The sequence below is a fragment of the Eurosta solidaginis genome, chromosome 1, assembly GCF_040869045.1.
Source record: "Eurosta solidaginis isolate ZX-2024a chromosome 1, ASM4086904v1, whole genome shotgun sequence".
Classification (NCBI taxonomy): domain Eukaryota; kingdom Metazoa; phylum Arthropoda; class Insecta; order Diptera; family Tephritidae; genus Eurosta; species Eurosta solidaginis.
The window spans coordinates 144,110,271-144,132,666 of NC_090319.1; the positions used below are offsets into that span (position 1 = coordinate 144,110,271).

At 40.2% G+C, this 22,396-nt stretch overlaps 1 long non-coding RNA gene across 1 annotated transcript; it reads left to right on the forward strand.

Moving 5' to 3' along the window:
* The first annotated feature begins 16,481 nt into the window (after positions 1 to 16,481).
* On the forward strand, positions 16,482 to 18,339 carry LOC137238573 (uncharacterized). Its single transcript, XR_010949216.1, has 4 exons — positions 16,482 to 16,514; positions 16,589 to 17,214; positions 17,268 to 17,768; positions 17,860 to 18,339. It is a non-coding gene; the product is annotated as an uncharacterized lncRNA (long non-coding RNA).
* The last annotated feature ends 4,057 nt before the right edge of the window (positions 18,340 to 22,396 follow it).

The following is a 22,396-nucleotide window of genomic DNA, read 5'->3' on the forward strand; positions in this document are numbered from 1 at the left end:
TCTTTTTCACAACTGTGCTTCATAGCACTCCTTTCCCCAAATTCATAAATTTTCCCAATTCTATTAACAATTAACTTCCTGGTTTTCCAGATCCACTAAAGCGTTGACTTTCCGCAATAAATTATAACCTATAAGGAGATCTGACTCCAAGCTATCAATTTCGTAAAAAATCTCCTTAACACCAAACAGATGAATTTCACGGTAAAATCTTATTATTGTATAACCATTAATGGTTTTTATCCTCTTATAAATATCCAATTCTTTTGGATTCCTATAAATTCCCTTCCTGATGTAACAAGATGTTGCACCTGTATCCACTAAAATTTCAAAATCTTTTTATATAGCTTGGTCATACAGATATATATATGGCAAGCTTACTCTTGGCCTAAAAAATGGCCTTCATTAATATTATTTACTCGTTGTACTTTTTCCTGTGGTTGCGCACTGACTTGCGCACCTCCAACTCTTTTATTAAAATTGTTGTTTTGCAAATTGTTTCTAACTCCCTGTGGCATATATCTATTACTAGGCCTATTCTCAATTTGCAGGGATGGATCTACATCCATTGGCTCTGGACGGGTTTTTTTATCGTCGCCGAATATTGGACTATTTTTCTGCGGGTACCTCAAATTATTCTGAAACTCCTGACTTCTCCGATTATTATAAGGAAGTCTGTGGGGAGATGAATTAAAACTTTTCTGCGGGTGGCTTTGCGAATATTGCAAAGCAAATTGTGACCTCATTTGATTGGCATTTAACTCTTGAGCCTTGGCAAGCGCATTTGGCAAATCCTTCGGTGCCAAGGTAAACAATATTTGATCTAATGGGTGATTAAGCCCAGTTATAAAGGTCCGCAGAGCAGTGGCTCTGTTTTTAGAGTTTAGCTCTTTAGTTATGGGTGAGCTTGTCCCATGAGTCATTATGGTCTTATTTATGAGAAGCGTCAACTTCTCGTTAACCTCATTATAGAAACCTATCAGGGATTTCGATCCCTGTCTCAGGACACTCATCTCCTGTTCGATTATATGGCTTGGCCTTTTGTCAGCAAAGGCAAAGTCCAGACGGCTTAAAATTGCGTCGAAATTCAAAACTGTTCCGTGATTGGTCAGTATATCATTGGCCTCACGGGTAATTTTATTCCTTAAAATTGTTAACGCCGCGAAATATTTCCTACTTCCCCTTGTGTACAAGGACATGGAATTATTGGCTGCTTCGCGCCAACTTACATAATTATTTATCTTACCCCCAAACTCAGGCAAAGATTTGATAACGTCTAAAGGTTCGTCACAATTTATATTTGAATCTATTTGTTCGGGTACAAACTCGGTCACAGTATCACTGGTGTTGATGGCCTGTATCTGTCGCCTCATTTGCTCTACTTCCGTTCGTAATGATGCCGTACTGGCGGCAATCAATCTAGATATTACATCCATATTAGTGGTACTATTATTACTATTTAGTGACATTTTTGTCAAATCTTCTATCAAAGAATCCAGATCTATATATCCTTTTCAAATCTTCTTTCACAATCTTTCAGCACTTCATATAACTTTTATTTTTTAATTTTGCTTTATCTCTTCTTGTTTTGTTTTCACTTTTATAATCTTCTAATTTATATGTACATATATATAATTATTTATACATACTTTGTATTAACATATACCTTAACTATTTTATTCATTAGCTTACGCTTCTTCGCCTTCGGATTCTCCTCCTTCTATTAGATCCTTGTTCGCTTTGTGGATGAATGCTGCTGTTCATATGTTGGTGGTCCTTTCACTTTCTGTAGTTACGTACTTCGCGTTTTTAGGTTTCTTGTAAGCTGACAAATATTTTTGTTTGCTTTAATTTTATAGTGTTTTTTTTCCTTTTCTCTCTTTTTTAGAGATACTTGTTTTATTTTAATTTTCACAGTGTTTTTTTTCTTTTCTCTCCTTTTTAGAGATACTTGTTTTATTTTAATTTTTACAGTGTTTTTTTCTTTTCTCTCCTTTTTAGAGATACTTGTTTTCTTTTATTTTTACAGTATTTTTTTTTCCTTTTCTCTCCTTTTTAGAGATACTTGTTTTATTTTAATTTTTACAGTGTTTTTTTCACTCCGGAGGACACGCGACCTTTTTACAGGCTATCACTGCGTGGCTCCTGGCAGGATCGCCAATTAAAGTTTATGTTGGGTTAATTGAGTTTTTAAAAAACTCTTGCATTTTATTTCAATGCTGCTCAAAAACTGACTAAGCTTTACATTTTACTCTTATTTATAACTTACAAATAGTTTACAATAGGAATATTGAATAGGATGTTTATCTTAATACGATACCTTAGTAATTTTACTCCTGGCATTGTATCAGCTGGCTAACGCAATGTCAGTATGTGGGAATGGAATGTTACAACAGATTCTGTAAATAAATCAAATAGCAATGTTTAAACAATTTGTTTATATTTGCCACCTGATTTGAGTGGAGTCATGTTCCTTAACTTACATGTACGTTTGTATACAGTCTTTGTATACATGTAGTTTTGTATGCAAAACTCCATACATGTAGTTTTGTACATTTAGCAGCGTCAGCAGATCAATTTGAGTGTTTTGGTATTTTCCCACCATGGGTTGTATGTTTGTATGTATAGTTTATGAGCTGTGAATGGATATGGGTCTCATATTCGGCATTCCATTGATGTTGGTTAGCCGTCTGGGTTAGTTCAATAATTTATGTTGGAAAATATTGTAATATGATTATTACTAAAATATATTTGGGGTTTGTTATGCGTAATGCCGCGAAAATGTTACAGTGAGTGTGACGTATAATGATAAAATACAGGGGGTGTGACGTATAATGCTACACCATCCACCTTAGAAAAAGAGTGTTATACATTTGTTGTGTGAACAAATTGTATAAGACTCTTTGTCGAATTGTTAATATTTTGATATTTTGCTTTTTGTTTTTGATTTGTTGACCTTGATATATTTATTACTTCTATGTTTATTGTTTACATTATTATTATCTTAAAAAGAAAATTTTTTTTTTTTTTTGTTTAATGATTATTATCCTTTTTTTTTATTGTATACATTTTTGTATTCGGATTTTAAATGTGTGCACCCAATTAAAATCCGCTTGTCGGTATATATTCCCTAATGTTTATGTATTGATAATAATTTATGTAATATGGAATTGAGAAAGAAAAAAAATTCGTTTTTTCGATTTTTTAGATATTTAATGTGCAATGAGTAACGTGGAATGCTTATTTTATATGCGTTTAAGCCTATTCTTATGGATTATTAATTCCATATCTTTATTGTTCCTATCATTATGTAGTAAATTATGCAATTGGGGTTAAAGTGAAGTATTTTCCTAATATGTAAAAATATGACCTTAGACCTAGGCAATAAATTATTGTATTTATTTTATTTTATTAAACTAATTCTGTTTATTATTCAAGGAAAAAGATTTTTGTTTTCACTTGGCATTTTTTTCTTTTTTCATTCATAATAAGGTTAATCTGTAATAAACTGTATACAATAGAGGGGTTGCTGATGGAAGAGCGGGGTAGCTATGTATTGATAGTAGTTCTGTTAATGGATGAGTGGAAGGTACAGTGGGTGCAAAAAAATGTTTCGAATCTTTTAAATGTTATTTTTATATTTTCGATAATTTCCCTATTTTCCAGCAACATCTTTGATCTTATGAGTCATGCGATTTCTGCGCGGCCACCAAGACAGAATCGTCATGACTTTTATGAAGAATTATTTTTATTTTTATACCGGGATTGTCACAGGCACAACCTCTTTGGTTAGTGCAATTATTTGATTTTAGAAAACTTGGGTACCAATTATTATTTTATAAATTCGCCTACTGCAGTAAATATTCAATTATTTTCACCAATTTGTCCCTCAGGACAACTGTGTTTTCCTTATAAATTTCAAGTCCTGGATTGCCGGCATTTCTTTTATGCCTGGTCGAATATTGTCCTAAGTCAATAACTTCCTCAACAATCTGGTTGCTTGAAAATTTTTCTACACTACCATTTTTCTATCCTAAGATGAAAACGAGTGCGACTAGTCTTTTCTTGCAAATTTATATAGCGCTTTATTATATATATATGTTCGCTTTGTGACTTTTTCTTCATTCTTGTTGTTATGGGCTGGTTATAAAATATTAGTATTATTTATTTTTTTTTTTTCGTTAGGTCTTGCTTACTTCCACTGTCCTAGAATTTCCTATTGCTTCCTGACCATCTTTGTCAGGGGCAATCGAAGGAATTATGCGAATTTGGATTTGCTGTTCGCATTAGGCAGAGCTACCTTTACTGTCGATTGTGACATTTTGAGACACTATTTGAGATTTTACTCCAATTATTAATGGCTCTTCCTCAGCTTTGAGTTTGGAAATTTGGGTAGAAAGGGCAAAAAAAATTTTTATATGCGTTGTTGCACGTTATTCGTTTGCCTATATTTGATTTTCATATAGTTTTTAAGAATAGCGGCTATCGCTATGATTAATAGCCCTATCGTGCATATTAAAGCACCTAGCCAAATGTCTGTAGTTTTTGTGTCCACTTGGGTTTGTGGCTCATATTTTACCAATTTATTGTCAACTATTTCCTCTTCAGAGGTTTCTTTGCCGAATTCATAGCCAGCTATGGCTATTATAATGCCTTGGGCTATTTTTGTCCATCAAGACATGTTGGCTATCTTCCTGCTTCTATGAGTAATGAACTTAATTTTAATTTTTAATAAAATTTTTGATTTTATTCTTTATCCTATGCATTCCATTTTATTTTTATTATTTTTCCTTATTTAGTTGACATAACAGTTTAAGAAAACTTGTGTTGGAAATATTTGTTTAATTTTAGCATTTTAATAAAAAAAATTTTTTTTCAATTTACATAATATTTTAAAAATTAGTTTTTATGCCATTTTTAACAAGTAATGAAGAAAATTTGTATTATGTTTTTATTTATTTATGTATTAATTCGTCAGCAAAAATAGACTTAGTATTAGATTTTAATTCTAAAATTTGTAATTACGTTTAAAAATTTATTATTTATTTGGGAAGACCATTCTTATCATCCTAGCTACTTCTTCCTCTGTTGTTGTAGGGTTTTTACGTCTTCTACTGTAGGTTCCCTTTTCATGCCTATTTTCTTCCAAAATGGTTTTAACCATAGGAGCTGTTTTTCATAATCTATCTCTTTTTTATTTCTAATATCTTTATCTTCCCATGTAATGGGGTGTTCCCTGTGATTAGATGACATTCCAATTTACTCAAAATTATTTTTATTTTTTGTTTCTCAATTCCCTTATCTTGTCTTTTAATTTTAATCTATCTTCGGTATTTGTTGTTAAAAATTTTGCTCAACGTAAAAAAAAAATTTTCAACTAATTTGCTTTCATATTATTTATTTTGTTTCCTACTTAGAGAGAAAAAAAAATCCTAAGCAAAAACTTTCGTTTTTGCTCATTGTTTAGCGTCCATAAAGGCCGCCCAATTTGTTTCTAAAACTTAATGTTAATTTTATATACTTATAAAACTTGCTGCAGGTTAGAATGTTGCGAGCCACCAATGTCCGTTTTTTCTCTCCCAGTCTAAGTGTTGATCTATTGTCATCAATGTGGTAGATATTCCACCCTTTTTATGCATACAGTAGGTAAAAGAAGTTTGTTGGTTACAATTATGCCATCCATCGGGCTGAAATTTGCTCTGATTATTCCAATTTGTTTATGCTTTGCTGCGTCTCCTTAGTTTCCTTTGCTGTTATACGCATTTTTAGCCTTCCATTTTGTGAGTTGCATTTTTGCCAGTAAAAAATTTGAGTCTCTTTCATCCTCAGAGTTAATACATTTTAATTTCCGATGTACGAATATTTGGTTTTTTGTTTTTGACCGATTTAAAAAAATTTTAGAAAAATTACTTAGATCCTTTTTAGGATTTATTTCTAGTCCTTAGATTGGGTTTCCTTTAGAATGGACTTTTTAGCATTTCTGCTTATGAGCAAATTTTTCGCTAAAAAGTGACCAAACTGGCAGGATCTTTTCCAGTCAGATCGTTTTTAGCAGTTGTGCTGATTTGATCTGAACTGGCAGGATCGCCATGAAAAGTACTAAAAGTACTGAAGACTTTGGTTGTCCAACATTAAATCTTGCTTTATTAATTAATTTCTCGTATTTTATAGTAATTTGCTTAACCTATACATTCATAAATATCTTAATACTAATAACTAAAAATAAGTACATAGGAAATGGGTTATGCATACATGTACGTTTGTATACAGTCTTTTTATACATGTAGTTTTGTATGCATAACTCCATACATGTAGTTTTGTATATTTAGCAGCGTCAGCAGATCAATTTGAGTGGTTTGGTATTTTCCCACCATGGGTTGTGTGTTTGTATGTATAGTTTATGAGCTGTAAATGGATATGGGTCTCATATTCGGCATTCCATTGATGTTGGTTAGCCGTCTGGGTTAGTTCAATAATTTATGTTGGAAAATATTGTAATATGATTATTACTAAAATATATTTGGGGTTTGTTATGCGTAATGCCGCGAATATGTTACAGTGAGTGTGACGTATTATGATACAATACAGGGGGTGTGACGTATAATGCTACAGAGGGGCCAAGCAGGTCAATTAGTAAAGCAATACCCTCTCACAGACAACAGTTTCCAGCTAGCGTGGGATGCTCTCAAATCCCGCTAAGAAAACCGGAGAATACTGGTGGACAACAAACTGAGGACTCTCTTTAGTCTTCAGCAAATTTTTTCAGAAAATGGTGAGCAAATTCAAAAGCTGCAAACCACCATAAATAATTATTGGTGGTCAATGGAAGCACAGGGTATCCCAACCTCTAATTGGGGCCCCATTCTTTTGTATATTTGCTCCTCAAAGTTCCCCAGTGAAACCCTGTCCCTATGGGAGCAATCTCTTACTTCTCGAAAAGAGTTGCCACTGTGGTCAGATATGGACAAATTTTTGTCTTCAAGATACAAAGTAGTAGAGAGACAGCACAACTACCGCCCGGGTAAGCCCAGAAATCCTCTACCAAACTTCACACCCAGGTCCACAAACCAAAACTCCATCCACAACTCCAATTTCTCAAATAAAAACAGAATAAATAATCTTCATGCTAATAATCATCATTCAAAATCACAGCAAGACTTTTGCAAGCTGTGTAACTGAAACCACTCAATGATGTTTTCCGTGAAATTCAAAGAGCTTACGGTAGCAGACCGCCTCAAATTCGTAAAAGAAAACAATTATTGCGAGAATTGTTGGTCATACTCACATCTCAAGCGTGATTGTCAGAGCAAGTTTTCATGCGTTTATTGCCAAAAACGAAATCACTCTCTCCTTCATGTTCAATCACATCAGAACGCATCTCGGGCAACGGGCCTCAGACCCAAAAATACACTAGCCCAAACCACAATACAATATCAAATGATGAAAAAGTATCGACACCAAGGCAAGCAGCGGCGCAGAAACATCAGGATTCAACCACCCACACGGTCTCGTCACATTTTTCCAGTAGCTGTGAAACAACACTACTCCCAACGGCACTAGTCCCCATTCACCACGCCGGAGAGTACCACAAAGTTCGGGCACTTATTGACTAAGGCTCTCTGAAAATATTTTTGGAAACCCGAATCCAAAAAATGTTAGGCCTCCCAACAAAAAATGCAAGATATGAAATCTCAGGAATGGGAGGCACAGTGGTGCAAAAAGCAAACAAAATCTGAGAGGTAACTCTTTGCTCCTCAGACCTAAGCAAAGAGATTAGCACCAACGCAATTTTGGTCCCACAACTCACTCATTTTCTTCCCAATAAGAAAATTCCAAAAGTCAGCGTAGAGGCATTCCAATCTCTCCAGCTCGCAGATCCTAACTGTCTACATCCCTCAAAAATAGACATGGTTATTGGAAGCGATATAATTTCCCAAATACTGCTCGATGATCTGCAACGAAATCCGCAAGAAACCCTTATAGCTCAAAACACAATATTCGGATGGGTTCTCAGCGGACTTGTAAATGAACTAGTCTCCACCTACTCTACACAAGCCAGTGAATCAACAGAGCCTGACATCAGCACTCTACTCAAACGGTTCTGGAAACAGGAAGAGATCCAAACAACTCTTTCCAGATCACCGGAGGACCAATTTTGTGAGGCCCTCTACACATCTACAACCACAAGAAGAGAAGATGGACGTTACGTCGTAAAACTTCCTGTTAAACCCAATTTCCCTCACTCATTGGCACTAGGGCACTCCCGCCCAGCAGCGCAGCAACAATACATCAGCGTAGAAAGTCTGGAAAAAAAGCCCGAATCATGTGAAAAGTACTCAGAAGTACTCACAGAGTACGTCCAAATGGACCACATGCAGCCCGCTCCAAACACAGGAGTAAACAAAAATGGTAAGTATTTCTCATTTTACCTATCTCATCACCCTTTTCTCAAACCCGACAGCAAAACCACAAAGGTTCGCGTCGTATTTAATGCATCAAAGACATCGCACTCAGGAAACTCTCTGAATGATTTTTTATACACAAGCCCAATTCTCCAAAACGACTTGACGTCAATAATTCTCAATTGGCGCCTCTAGAAGTTCGTGCTCAAAGGCGATATAAATAAAATTTATCGCCAAATTCTCGTCAAGGAAGAGGATCAAGACTTTCAGAGAATTCTCTTTCGGAAGCCCCTCACCAGCCACTCCAAGATTTTAAGTTCAAAACCATCACTTTCGGTGTAAATTGCGCTCAATACCTCGCAACCGTACACTCCACCAACTCGCTCAGGATTGCGAAGAAACTCACCCGCTCGCCAAAGACATCATTCTTCGAGAAACTTACGTAGATAAAGTCCTCTGAGGCGGACATAATATACAGTCCACTCTCGCTTCCATGAATCAAACTAGCGAAGCTCTAAAATCGGCTGGCTTTCCACTCAAAAAAATCACTGCAAACAGAGCACAAATTCTGAAATGGATTCCAGCCTCTGATGTCTTAGATGCGGAATTTCTTAAATTTCATGACACCAGCTCCACTAAAACTCTGGGAATAGGAAGTAACGCTCTAACTGACTCCTTTTCGTACTCTTACGCCCCAATACCGAACTCTACGTCACACACAAAACGGCAAATATTCTCGGCGGTAGCTAAGCTGTTCGATCCCGCAGGATGGCTTTCGCCAATAATGATCCAAGCCAAAGTTCTCCTCCAACAGCTATGGTTAGAAGGTACCGACTGGGATGAACAGGTCAAACCCGCATCTGTTCATAAGTGGAACACTTTCCGGGAAAGTCTCCCAGCCACAAGCAATATACGTATTCCATGATGGGTGCAATTCGCCCCAAATAAATGCATCCAAATACACAGTTTCTCAGATGCCTCAGAAAAAGCATATGCAGCATGCGTCTATATCAGAGTACAACATGATGAAGACTCCTTCTCAACTCGGCTTTTCGTGGCTAAAACCAAAGTCGCTCTTCTACAGACGATTAGCTGTGGCGCAGTACTGTTATCAAAATTAGTAACAAACACTCAATCTCAATTAAATCTGCCACCACACGAACTGACGCTCTGGTCAGACTCCGCCAACGTGTTGGCTTGGCTAGAAAAACCCCACATACATGGAAAACCTACGTGGCAAATAAATCACCCCAATTCTACAGAACGTTAGTATTGCATCTGGGTGCCACGTACCCAGTGCTGATAACCCCGCCGATTTAGGAACCCGAGGATGCAAGCCGCAAGAATTAGCTGACTCCTAGTTATGGTGGAATGGACCCCAATGGCTCTCAAAACCGAGCTCATTCTGGCCAAAATATGTCCCTTTTACCTCTGGCATGCCGTCGATCACGCCGATATACTGGAACGATTCCCATCATATCCTCGCGCGTTAAGAGTTGTGGCCTTCATGTACCGGTTTATCCGCCACACCCAGAAACAACCAATTCCCAGTTCCCTTGTTCTCACGAAAGAAGAACTGTATTTCGCAAAACTTATAATGGTCTCGCAACGCCATCATTTCCCGGCCGAAATTACCCAATTAGAAGCAGCAAAGCCCATCAGCAAGAAAAGTTCATTGTTAAACCTCAATCCCGTGCTAGATAAAGCTGGCATCCTGCGAGTTAAAGGTCGTTTAGCAAATGCCGACCTCAGCGAGAATGAACGGTACCCGATAATTATCCCAGATAACTCCAAGTTCTGCTCACTGCTATTACACTTTCTCCACAAAGTCTTGCTTCATGCTGACGTGCAATTGATGATTCGCATGATACAAACGGAATACTATATTCCCCGCATCAAGCAGAAAGTAAAGAATTGCATATTCCAATGCAAGATGTGCACGATATATGCGTTCACAAATAATGGCCCCTCTACCCCCGAACGTGCCACTTACTCAATGCCATTTCACGTAACAGGAGTTGACATCGCTGGACCATTTATGTTGAAAACGTCCCTCTTACGACGGGCTTTTCACACCAAAGCGTACGCTTGTGTATTCATCTGCTTCTCCACTAAAGCATTTCATCTCGAATCATGCACAAATTTGACAACTGAAGCCTTCAGAGCAGCCTTCGCTCGCTTCGTAGGGCGCCGCGGATTACCCCACAAAATAATGTCTAACAACGGAAAGACATTTGTTGGCGCTCATCGAGCGATCCAGAGGGAGATAGCCCTATTCATCAAAGAAGGAGCTGTGGATATTGCACAAAGGTATGCGGTACAGGGCCTCTCTTGGCACTTAATACCGCCGTATGCCCCATACATGGGCGGCCTATGGGAAGCCGCAGTAAAAAGCTTCAAAACTCATTTCACAAAATTAGCTGGAAATCAAAGGTTTATATTTGAGGAATTCACCACTCTCCTCATTCGAATCGAAGCAGTGCTTATTTCTCGTCCTCTCTCTCCCAAGTCACATGAACCAAGCGACTTATTATCCCTAACTCCTGAACATTTTCTTCGAGGAGCCCCCTTAACCTCCTTGCCAGAACCGAATGCCGAAAACGTATCCCCTACTACGAAATGGCAAAGATTAAGGCTCTGCATCACCAGTTCAGCTCACGTTGGAAGAGCGAGTACCTACAAACCTTGCAAAAAAGATATAAATGGAAACATACCCAAGAAAATGTTCGCGAAGGAGATATGATCGTTATCAAAGACGACCTACACCGCCCAAATGAATGGCGCTTGCGTCGAATTATCAAACTCCATGGGGGCGCCGATCAACGGGTGCGTGTGGTAAATGTCCGCACCCAAGCAATCATAGTCACACGAAACATTACCGAACTCTGCCTCCTCGCATCGCAAGAACTGCCGCCATAGCAATTCTCTTCGTCAGCGAAGAATCTTCAATAAAGTCGACGGAAACTCAGAGGATCTCGACGACCGCATACATCCCTGAGCTCCGCAGGCCGGCCCCCATGTTGAAGACATGAATCAAATTCCATCAAGTACCAGGACCAACATATATATAGATACAAATATTAATATACATATACAATACTTACATTAAAATACTTACCCTTCTGAAATACTTATGGTTAGGCAGGATGCCTAACTTTTCCGCATCTGATTGCGACCCCCAATGCAACTCTGCCAAATCAATATTCGATACTCGAATTAATTTATAACCACCCACACCACCACCCTCATGCATGTGCATGCATGTACATGCACGTGTATGTGTGCTTTTTGTCAGCACTCATGCATATCCATGTCGGGGTTGATGTGTGGGTGCCTTTCCCCTCCAAAACGGAGGATTTTGCGGGTCAACGGTTATAGCTTGCTATACAACCGGCCTCTTTGATTTCAACAGCCAACCAGCACGCATCTGCCGCCAACGATCTCTGCCGTTTTATACTCAGGTAATATTGTACCCTAGCTATTTATCTTTACTGAATAAAGATCATCCTTTATAACGAGAAATTCTCGTCTATTTGTTTATTTCATTATTCTACACGCCATATTCCCACTGAGATCGACCCCGGTGCGCCGACCTACGACTCAGGAGCATACGAACCCCGGCCGAACATTTGATCCTTCTCCCCGAGAAAGGAATTAAAGCGCATATACAGTCCACATTACAAATAATCATAGCTGACCGTACCACAAAATCACAAATAAAGTCATCCGAAAAAGAAGTTTGCCCACCAACGAAAAGTTTATGATATCATACCAGCGTCAAAAAACACCGAGTCATCTTCTCACATCATCGCACATATCACTACATAACACCAAAACGTGAAAAGAAAAAACACTGAGCCAGCTGAAGCCACTACAATACCATAAGCTACTTGCCACATCACCAGTATACAAGTCACCAAAAAATACCTGAGTAAGTGCAATATTTCTTGCCACATTTTTTTTGGTTAAAACAACAAATAAAAAGTGCGAAAAATCAATTTAAAGTGCGTAGTGATTTCTGATTGACCGCGAAAAGTGTAAAAAATTTAGTGCCGAAAAGGAAAATAAGTGCAAACGCGTTGCATAAACGTCGTTTAACATTCCTTGTGACTATCTGGTCTGTCCCTCCACCAGCGGTAAGGCTCTCCGGACACAGCACAAGGAAGAGGTGTACATAACCTCACATTCACATTAAAATCTCACGCCATACGGCTGTGGCAATTTTCATTTTCTTTTCAAGCACTTTAATTTTCACTAATTCAATCGACACAGTTTTTACAACAGTTTTCACTAAGTTTTTACACTTTTCGTCGAGTTGTTATATCAGCGCGCGCACTTATTTATAACAAATTTGAACGTTGAAGTGGCGAGTGGCCCCCTTTAATTCCACAAAAGACGTTGTTGTTGCTCTCCCCTTCTCCCTGGTTTTCGGCACAAATAAGCTGCAAAGTCAGTGAAAAAATAAACAAATTGAAAGCGTTAAATAAAGAGTTTTTCTATATTTTAATCGTTGTTGGTTGGGTGATTCGCACAGGTTTTTTCAGTTTTACAACCCCTTTTAATTTGATCACAAATTTTAATCCATGAACATGGAATCATATATTAGATTGGCCGATCGAATAATCGAATTCGAGGCCGATTTTAATGACATCAATGCGGCTCTGCACACTGTACACACTCTTGCAATACAGCAAAAAGAGTTGCAAGCTAAGTGGGAAAAAGCAGAGAACGCCCTAGAGGAGTTGCTTGGCTCTGACACGCTCGACGCAAAGAAAATTGCAGCGGTCAAGATCAAGCATAAAGCGGCATATGCCGTATTCCTGAGATGCATGTCAAACATGGCTGAACTTCAAGCAAAATTGAAGGAGGAAAAAGATAGGGCAGTCAAACCTGAGGGAGAACGCGGGCGCGAAGACAGTATCCGCCTGCCAGCTTGCGATACTGAGGTATTCAAGGGCGACTACCTATCTTGGCCAACGTTTCGTGACCTGTTCACGGCCATCTATAAAAATAACAGTCGCTTAAGCCCGGTAGAAAAGTTATTCCACCTCAATCAGAAAACTCAAGGTGAGGCAAAGGACATCGTCAAGAAATGTCCCTTGACAAATGAAGGCTTCGAAACAGCCTGGAAAAACCTATGTGAGAGATACGAGAATAAACGGATTCTCGTAAACTCACAACTACAAATTTTGTTTAATTTAAAAAAGATAGATAGTGAGTGCGGCAGCTCAATCAAAACCTTACAGCGCGACATAAATAATTGTTTAGCATCCTTAAAGACACATCAGATTGACGTCTCAAATTGGGATGCGATTATTACTTATTTATGTTCGACAAAATTACCTGAGAATACGCTGGCTCTATGGGAGCAGAGCATTGACCACAAGACGGACATATCCAAGTGGGAAGATATGGACAAATTCTTGTCAAATCGTTTCCAGACACTTGAAACCGTGTATGGTTTTACAGGGAATGCTAGTGCAAAAGGGCAAAAGTCACACACGTCGCGCCAGTCGACGGAAAACCCTACAAAAAGACTTGGTGCTTTTCAAACCAAAGTAACCAAGCAAACACAAAAATCAATGTGTAAAATGTGCAAATCTACGGAGCACAGATTACGCAACTGCTCACGTTTTTGCGATTTAAACCCTGTAGAAAGGATTAAATTCGTCAAATCCACCAATGGCTGCCTGAATTGTTTATCCCCAGGACACACAGTGACGAGGTGCACCAGTTCATACAACTGTTCCAAATGCCACTCTCGTCACCACACGCTCCTGCATGCGGACACACTTCAGCAACCGGCGGTACGAAATCCCTTCAAAGATGCGGATAATGCCCCATCAACTTCGGCACAGGCAAGGAAAAGACAGGAATCGGGACAACCACCTTCCTCTGCGAATCAGAATGTCAAATCCTGCCATGCCAATTCCAGCACAGGCGTGCTATTAGGAACTGCTCGCGTACACATTCACCATAATGGTACCGACTTCTCTGCGCGGGCATTAATTGATTCTGGGTCTGAATGTTCCTTTATAACTGAAAGACTGAAACGCAGAATCAATTTGCCAGCGAGGAAAATGCATGCCCATGTTTCAGGCATCACAAATGCGGTGTCAGCTCAGGTGAAAGAAGCATCCAACATCGAACTACGTTCACCAGTGGATCCCTGCTTCAGCCTGACTACACCCGTACTAGTTCTAACGAAACTCACTGGGAATCTTCCATCCTGCCATATCAACGCAATGACTATGCAGGCATTCCCAGACTTAGTTCTGGCAGACAAGAGGTTCTACGTCAACGAAGACGTAGACCTCATACTTGGCGGAGACATATATCCCCAAATTATAATGAACGGTATAAAAAAGAATGTGCTAAACACACTCTTAGCCCAAGAGGAAGTGTGTCGGCGCACCGGGGTCGATCTCAGTGGGAATATGGCGTGTAGAATAATGAAATAAACAAATAGACGAGAATTTCTCGTTATAAAGGATGATCTTTATTCAGTAAAGATAAATAGCTAGGGTACAATATTACCTGAGTATAAAACGGCAGAGATCGTTGGCGGCAGATGCGTGCTGGTTGGCTGTTGAAATCAAAGGGGCCGGTTGTATAGCAAGCTATAACCGTTGACCCGCAAAATCCTCCGTTTTGGAGGGGAAAGGCACCCACACATCAACCCCGACATGCATATGCATGAGTGCTGACAAAAAGCACACATACACGTGCATGTACATGCATGCACATGCATGAGGGTGATGGTGTGGGTGGTTATAAATTAATTCGAGTATCGAATATTGATTTGGCAGAGTTGCATTGGGGGGGTCGCAATCAGATGCGGAAAAGTTAGGCATCCTGCCTAAATATGCCGGCCCCCCTTGCGATACGCAACATTGTTTTCCGCCAATGACCTCCGCTGAAACGAGAAAAAATTAATATAAGACTTACACACTAAACTTAATCTAAATGAAGAGTTCGTCTGCGACGCAAAATGGCCGGGAATACTTTCCGACTTGCTTAGCATGCCACCTGAGCTAAGATGAAAGAATTAGCGGTTATGAACAGTGAAGTGAATATTTCTTGCCATTGAATTATACATAATTCTTAAATATAGAAATTCAGAACATAATATATCTATAGTCGATGGCCAGTAACGCTGGACGAAGAGGCCGAGGTCTCCGTTCCATAGTGGCACCATTTTTTGTTATTCTTTGGTTTTTGTCGTTTCGGATGGAGAGGCCGAGGTCTCCATTCCAGATTTGCGGTTTTTTTGTGTTGGTTGTTTTTTTGTGTTGGTTGGACGAAGAGGCCGAAGTCTCCGTTCCAGACTCGCATTTTTATGTTTAGGTTTTTCCGGGCTGGACGAAGAGGCCGAGGTCTCCGTTCCAGCGTCTAATGTGTCGTGTCGCTCTCGGGCCGACTGCTTTTTTTTTTGTTCGACTGGATGTGGCACCTTATGGATGTGCAGAGGCTAGTGGCCATGCGGTTGGTTGGGTGATGTTCGTTCACGCTGTGGGACGCGAAAATTCTATATCTTTCGCAATTCGACTATGGCTTTCTATTTCCCGTTGGTTAGAGCCCTTACTGGTGCCAGCAGACAGCCCAATAAAAATAATCAACCATATAGAATTAGCAGCGAAGGTCCTTGTCGCTTGTCACGAATTTGCAACTCAAGTTAAAATAAACCTACACAGTTACTCCATGTCAATTGCCCCATTGTAACGTTGTACAAAAGTCCTCGAAGCAGAATTAAAGCTTTAACGCGAAGCGCCGCGGTCAAAATTATGCACATTAGCTTTTATGCTTGAAATAGTGGGGAATACCACCGGGTGCCTCTGATGCTCAGTATTAGTTGCACTCGATGTTGTGCGTGATTCATGACATTTCCTCAATGAGAAATGTCATTGTGAAAAAATCCACGAGGCGGCCGGTCGCAAAATAAAAACGGTACGTATTGTTTAATGTAGTAAATATATATATATATATATATATTTTTTTTTTTAACCTTTCTTTTCACTTTTCAACAGGTTGACATTCAAAAACGTAATTTAATTGATATCCCCCCCCCCCCCCCCCCCCCCCCAACAAGTAGCAAATTAATCATTGGAAAGGACGGTAAGTATTGTTCAACAACTGAGCGCTGCGGCACTTAAGCGAAAGAAAAAAAAAATTTTCAGGTTATGTTGCAGGAGTAAAACCTATTCGTTTTGGTACAGGTAAGCTTGACCCTCTGCTACCGCTTCTTGCACTGCGGAATACAATGTTGAACCTGTGTGTGATGGCCCGGGCGTTTTCCCGCAAACTGTCATTAGTCATTCGAGAAAGCTCCGCATGGGATTTCTCCCTTAGATCTTCATAAAGACTGTCTACGTCCGCCAACGATGGCATTACTAACAGGGCTGTGGATGCGCCCATAGCAGGTGGAAAAACGTCACTGACAACCATCTTGTAATAGCATTTTGTTTTGATATTGACTAAATTTAATCAAGGCCACGTATGTGCTCGAATGAACGTAGTTCGTCGCTGACGGCAATCTTCGATCGTGTTTCCAAGATAGATAACAGACCACCCATAAAAAATAAGTATCAGCTTTGGCTGAAATGGACCAAAGTGGTAGCACCGGTTTTAACATCAAAAACTTCCCTGGCTCAAATCAGCTGGTCACAGAAAATTAGTTGAATTTCATTTGCCGTAAATTGTATCAGATTTTATAAAACAAATTTGTAGCCCGCAATCAGTGTGACCAGAGACCATAAGGAAGCTCAAGACAATGCAGTTGAAGCACTGGGATATATATATGGCGGTGAAATCGAAGGTTTGTAAGTGCAGTCGCTATTCCACCATAATATTTACCTCTACTAAATGCAGCATACCTGCAACCGTCGGATATACTAATGAGGAGGAATCCAGGGATGTTGCGTGTAAGATCGTATCCACATACACCATTTTATTCCAACGAGGCACCAAAAAATGACTATACTACTGTCCGGTATGTTATTGATTGTATTACCAGCCGTGCCTGTCGGTATAGTGATTGGCCGCATGATTCGTTGCGGTTATGCTGCCATACGTCTGATTCGCCAAAGGCGCAGTGTCGCGAGAACACTCCTTCTCCTCCGTTTCATCATTCCCTATTAGGTGGTGTTAATGCTGGCGCTAGTGGTGGTGCAGCTAGTTCTGCGGCGTTCTCTACGCCACGCTCTGCGACACAGCCTTAATCTCACAACCAGCAAAACGGGCGTGTTAGTATGGATTAACTGAACGTCAAAATCCACTGAGAAAAAAAGGAATTCTTCCAATATATGGCAGTTATGACCGTGTACTCCAACAACAAGGAAGGGGAATAGTAATGTGACGTATGCACATTAGGTAGGTACTGAAAACATAGCAGAACAAAGTAGATGATTCGAATACTTTGTTGTTAAGAAATCCAAATAACACATTTGTATGCTCATTTCAGGTGATCACCGTCGCCGAGAAAAAGGACCTAATATGAGGACTAAAACGACACCGCTGGAATCTTCGTTAATTATGAGGACTTCTCTGATTATGACACGAAGAAATTCAAGCGACCAGGAAGAAGACACCCGATGCGTCTGCCGTAGTCCAAAGGTAATTTGTTAACCGGGTTTATGTTGATCAGAAATATGAACTCGCGGTAGAAATAATACAAATACTCGGGACAAAAATATTGTGTGTATAGTGCGATATTGCAAGTTACTTTAACGAATAAACTTCTGGCAGTGCTTACACAATCGATACATAAATTACTTCCAGTTGTGGAAGAAAATTGAAAATAAGTTTGCATAGGAGCAAGAACGTGTGGCTGCGTCTAATTTGTATGTGTTGTGAAGGTATTAGCACTGCGATACGCCAGTTGTTTGATTTACATTGCTGTGCAATGAAACCCAATATCGTCATATTAGATTTATATTCGTTTGTTGAGTCAGAAGCCCCAATTGGGCGTACACATCTCGAACTTGCAACAGTGCCCTTCCTGCAACAAGTAGTTGTAGCAGTGCTTCGCCCCATCCAATAGGTGCGACCAATCTTGATGCTGAGCGATATGGCAGTTTAGTTGATTGTGCCTTAGTAACAGCTTTTACTGTTGTAATCTGACATAATTTATTTGATTCATTCCTAGGCGCTATTTTTCGATGCGGCAAGGTCCTAACTTGTGCCGTTGTCGACTTATTGGGGGTTGTTTTGAACAATAGTGGACGCCTCTGACACCAGGGAAGAAGGTCGTGACAATATCATTGGTGTGGATGGTTTCATGCTCTTACTCTTAGCGGTTACTGTAGTTGTCGCTGTCGCTGTTGTTGCTGTATGTGTTACAGATATTTTATCATTCACTGTTGCGTGATATTGATTTGAGCGATGAGTCACTTCGACTGAACATGCGGTTTGTGATTCGGTTAGCATATTAGCTGTGGAAAACTGACGCTTTAGGTTTAAAAACGAGTGATGCTGCTGGCTCAAATTATTCTTTCTTTCTTGAATGGTTAAAGGTATTTGCAAATCACTCACTGATAAGCCGTTATTAACAGCATATTCCAGGTTTTCTACCATTTTGGTTATTGTTGTAGCGCCGATAGTTGCTGTTTTGTCTCTTCATCCATCAGAAAGCGTGTCCAGTCTTCCGGAATTTGCGCATTTGCCTGCTCCGTTTTTTTGTTATTGTACCCGTTCAGTATCAGTGCAGTTAACTTCAGACTTGATGATATGGCAATGTTGGGTATAACATTTTTTGTTAAGTTGTTGACGGTGCTCATTTGTCTTTTTCTCAGGTTGAGCTTGTTCAAGAATGTGTTATGGAGGCCCGCATACAACGATTGCAGTAGGACTGTTTAAAAACTTCAATAATGGCGGATTTGTCGTACCTTTCGTTTTCGTACGATTTTTTTTTTTTTTTTTTTTTTTTTTATGATGAAGAACCCCGATATGCATATTAAAACTCTTTTCCTTGGCGTGTAGAATTTATATCTTTGCCAGTTCTACGGAGCTTCAAGGATTTCTGGGGGTTCGTTGCTGGTTATTTTGATCTTATATGTGATGGGGAATTTTGATAAATTCGGTTAGCCTCGTGCATTTATCCGAGTGCGTAGGTGTTTTGTGATCCTCGCTCTAGGTGAGCGAGTGAACTTGGGGTTGTCTGGTATCCTCGTTATGGGAGAACGAGTGAGTGGGAAGATTTCTGGTGTCCTCGCTCTGGGGAGTGAGTGAATTTGGGTTATTTGCAAAATTAAAAATAAGTGCTTGGTGGCAGATGGGCGATCTGATTAGGATAGTTGGTTGGCCTCGTTCCGGGTGAACGAGAGCTGGGTTTGATTTTTTTTTGAACGTAGGTATATGGAGGAACGGAAGTGTTTGTTAGGAGCTCGTCACCTTCTCCCAATCCGTATCTTCCGGGGGAAGAAGGATCAGTTTGACCAAAGGTCGTCTGACTTGACCCTTCTCGGTTTTGAGGTCGACTACGCGTACTCGGTCATCTTCGCCGGGGTGTACGTTGACAACTCGACCTAACCTCCATTCGTTGGGAGATAAGTTGTCCTCTTTGAGGACAGCGAGATCTCCTACTTTTATATTCTGTCTGGGATGCTTACACTTCACTCGTTTGTGAAGTTCGGATAGATATTCGGTTTTCCATCGCTTGCAGAAAGTGTGATGGACGGCTTTGAGTTTCTGCCACCGATTGATCATCGAGGCAGAGCTCTCACTAGCAACGGTATAAAAAAGAATGTGCTAAACACACTCTTAGCCCAAGAGACAGTGTTCGGTTGGATACTGACCGGTCGTATCGAATCACCGAATCCAACGAAGAGCATTATGTCTTTCTACAACGAGGTTGCGTTAGACAATCAACTCAAAGCTTTCTGGGAGGTAGAAAATGTACCCAAAAATAAAATATTAAATGAGGATGAAAGGTACTGCGAACAACTATTTAAAGAAACAACGCAGCGAAGTGAGAATGGAAGGTACACCGTGTCACTACCATTCCGGCAGGATTACCCTAACAATATTAACTTGGGACCATCCCTGAAGCGTGCATGCTCTCAATTCTTCCGGAATGAGGGGCGGCTAATAAAAAACCCAGATTTAGGAAAAGAATATGTTCGAGTGTTGTCAGAATATGAAACGCTTGGACATATGAGAAAATTAGAAAAGAATATCCCATCCGACGATTCGGATCATTACTTCCTGCCCCACCACGCCGTTATTAAAGCAGAAAGTACAACCACCAAGGTACGAGTAGTATTTAACGCCTCGAGCCCTACGGCCAACGGTAATAGCTTAAACGATATTCTCCTCCCAGGCCCAGTTCTACAAGCCGATCTACCCATCCTTATCTTACGGTGGAGACTATACCGTTTCGTCTTCAATAGCGACATCGAAAAGATGTATCGACAAATTTGGGTGAACGAAAATCACACCAAATTTCAACGTATTGTGCATCGCACGTCCCCGAATGACCCTATTAGTCTTTATGAATTAAAGACGGTTACCTTCGGAGTGAAATGCGCTCCATATCTCGCGATAAGAACGCTCCTACAACTGGCAGACGACGTGTTAAATTCACACCCTACAGCGGCTAGCATACTAAGAGAGAGTATGTACGTAGATGATGTTTTATCTGGAGGACACACAATAGCGTCAACCATCAAAGCAAGAAACGAGATTCGCGAAGCCTTACACTCAGCTGGCTTTCCATTACGCAAGTGGACTTCAAACTGTAAGGAAATTCTAAAGGACATCCCCAAAACGGATTTGCTCAGCGAGGATTTCTTAGCGTTCGAAGAAGCTAGTTCGGTAAAAGCCCTGGGAATACGATGGAACGCTCACTCAGACGTATTTTATTTCAAGGCAGGAACCCTGGAAAATGGCGAAAACATCACCAAACGAGCAGTCCTATCCGCTATAGCCAAACTTTTCGACCCTTTAGGCTGGCTTGCGCCAATGGTCATTGTGGCAAAAATACTCATGCAGAGTATTTGGTTAGAAGGCACCGCTTGGGACGACCCAGTATCGAGCAGTACGCTAGAACGATGGAAAACCTTCACCGACCAATACCATGAAATCGATAAAATCAGGGTACCTAGATGGGTCAACTTTTCACCAGGAACCGACATCGAGATCCATGGATTTTGTGATGCATCCGAGAAGGCTTATGCAGCAGCCATTTACATGCGCGTCAAAACGGATGATAATGTCTACACGAACCTGCTTCTAGCCAAAACCCGAGTAGCCCCAGTGAAAACTCTTTCTCTTCCACGTTTGGAACTTTGCGGAGCCGTGCTGTTAGCGGAAATCACCGAATCCATTTTCAGAAACCTTAAGTTGGGACCAGTGAGAGTTCACCTTTGGACGGATTCAACTATCGTCCTCGCATGGATAAGGAAACCGCCGTGTTCCTGGTCCACTTTCGTCGCACATCGGATCACCAAGATCATCGACATGGTCGGAAATAGGGACTGGCTACATGTAAACTCAGAATCTAACCCAGCAGATTTAGGTAGCAGAGGATTACCTGCGTCTGAATTGGTCAACAATTCGTTGTGGTGGCAGGAACCTTCTTGGCTGCAAGAAGACACTTCCCAATGGCCAGCACAAGAAAGTGACTACATCACCTCCGTAGAGGAAAAGAGGGCAAAGACCTGCGCAACAGCAACCGTCAATCCTACCGATATTCTTCAACGCTTTTCCGACCTACCTAGGGCTCTACGGGTCTTATCATACGTTATGAGGTTCTACCGAAGAACCTACCCCGAAACAAAAAATTTATTCCAGGTCATGTCGCACCTAATCTCCCCTGATGAAATTAAGGCCACTACACGACTTTTAATTAAAATCTATCAGAAACAACATTATAGTTCCGAATATAATTATCTAAAGGCCGGAAAACCAATTGCAGGGAAAAGTGCAATACTTTCACTTAATCCCTACTTAGACCAAGATGGCATCATTCGGGTAGGAGGGCGACTCGGGGCGTCAAAGGA